Raw genomic sequence first — 2,458 nt, forward strand, 5'->3', positions numbered from 1 at the left:
TTTTTTTTTTTCTTTTTTTATTTTTTTTCCTTTGGTTTATTTATTTATTATACATTGTAGCTGTCTTCAGACACACCAGAAGAGGGCATCCGGTCTCATTACAGATTGTTGTGAGTGACCATGTGGTTGCTGGGATTTGAACTCAGGACCTCTGGAAAAGCAGTCAGTGCTCTTAACAGCTGAGCCATCTCTCCATCCCCCTGATATGAGCATCTTATGATCTAATAAACAACTGTTGCAGAAAATGAAGATGGTGATGAACACCAGCTGCTTCAAAAACCCAAAGGATGGGGTTAGGCAGCTCCCAGGGGCTGAAAGTGTAGAAGCTCCCGGAGGGTTGCATACCTGCTAGGATGTATGATCCTAGGCTGAAGAGGCTCTGAGCCTCTCTCCACACTGTACCCCACGCTCTCTAATGGTATTCTCTATGTATGCCCTACTATAACTGATGGGCGTCAACAAGTGCTTCCCTGGGTTTTGTGAGGTTTCTTCTTCAAGTTTCATGGTTTTAGTTCTTTTTAGGGTCCTGATAGATGTTATAACCCATTGAATTAGAACAGTATTTGAGAAACATCATCCTGTTGAGAAGCATGTATAGACTTCTCAGCTCTTAAATGTCATGCCCTGCTTCAATCCCTTGCTCCATCCCACTGGGCTCAATTTGGCCTACCTTACACCCCTTCTCTGATTTCACTCAGTTCTAGGCACCTGGCCATAACATGCTGTTCCCCAAACATGCCAAGCACATTCCACATCAGGGAATGAGTACTCGATGTTCCTCAAGCCAGGAGCATCTCTTCGGTCTCCCAATAATCTGACCATCTTAACGAGGTCACCCCCACCCCCCACAATCCTGCTATTTAGTTCTTCTTAGGATCTACAACTTGTGCTTAACACTGTTAGCTCACTGTACCACCTCAGGAGAACATATACTCTAGGAAAATGCTAGAGTTTGAATGTGATCCCAGAGGTCAAGAGCTGGAGATTCAACCTTCGGTGCAACAGGGTTTTATATGGGGCCTATAGAGGTTAGGGTCACAAGGCCTCTGCCCAAAAATGGACTGATGAGTGCCGCAGAGTAAGGTGTTACTAAGAGTGAATTTGCTGGCTACCGAAGTAGGCTGGGACCTCTCTTGTCCCTTTGCCTTCTGCTACCGGATCACATAGGTGTTTACCATAGATGCACCAAGCTCCTGGACTTCCCAGCCTCCAGAATTGTAAGTCAGATCTCTATTCTGAGTAAATTGCTCATTTTACAGAGAGATGAGAAAATGTGCAAAGGTAGAAGATAAAATCTTGGTCATTTATATTATAGTGACCCTTCAATTAATCTTTTTTTTTTTAAGATGTATTTATTTATTATATGTAAGTACACTGTAGCTGTCTTCAGACACTCCAGAAGAGGGCATCAGATCTCATTATGGATGGTTATGAGCCACCATGTGGTTGCTGGGATTTGAACTCAGGACCTTTAGAAGAGCAGCTGGTGCTCTTAACCACTGAGCCATCTCTCCAGCCCCCCTTCAATTAATCTTGGTGATGTTGTGTATCAAACATTGGGTCTCACACATGGTAAACACACATTAGCACCAAAGCTTTCAATTTGTGTGTGTGTGTGTGTGTGTGTATGTGTGTGTGTTGGATGTGTGTGCACATTTTTTGCACAGGATACATGTGTGTCCCTGTTCACATAGAGGACAGATCTCAGCACTGGGCACCTTCTCTAACATCTCCTTATTTGCGTGAGAGAAGGCAGGCACACGGCATGGCACATGTATGGAGGTCAAAGGCTAACACATGGAGTCCATTCTTTCTTTCCACCGTGGGGGACTTATGGGGATTGGACTCAGGTTCTCAAGCTCTGGGAATCTGCCTGTCTCTGTGTTGTGAGGTCACCACCAAAGAATACTACTCAAACATGGGTTTAAGTCAATAGAAAGTCTTTTGTATGTAATTTTCTTTAAGATTTATTTATTATTATAATTAAGTACACTGTAGCTATCTTCAGACACACCAGAAGAGGGCGTCAGATCTCATTCCAGGTGGTTGTGAGCCACCATGTGGTTGCTGGGATTTGAACTCAGGACCTTTGGTAGAGCAGTCAGTGCTCTTATCTGCTGAGCCATCTCTCCAGCCCTAGAAAGTCTTTATTAGCCAGCTGGTGACAACACTGAGTGTTCAGAATCCCAATGTATTCCTGAGAATTCCTCAAGGTGAGCCTTTAATCACAAAAAAACATATCCTGAGTTGACAAGAACTTCAGTTACCAAGAATGGCTAACCAGAAGCAAAACTACAGACGCCAAAAGCAAGGTTAGCACATTTAGGGACTTTCCCAGAACTATGGACTTTGATGGATTAGGTATTTATTTTCATTTTGGCAAGTGGTACTATCTATGTGCTGAATTTTATGACACAAATGGTATTTCCATCATGGAGTCAGTTGTGCTAAGGTCTGG

The sequence above is a fragment of the Mus pahari genome, chromosome 2 (assembly GCF_900095145.1).
Source record: "Mus pahari chromosome 2, PAHARI_EIJ_v1.1, whole genome shotgun sequence".
Classification (NCBI taxonomy): domain Eukaryota; kingdom Metazoa; phylum Chordata; class Mammalia; order Rodentia; family Muridae; genus Mus; species Mus pahari.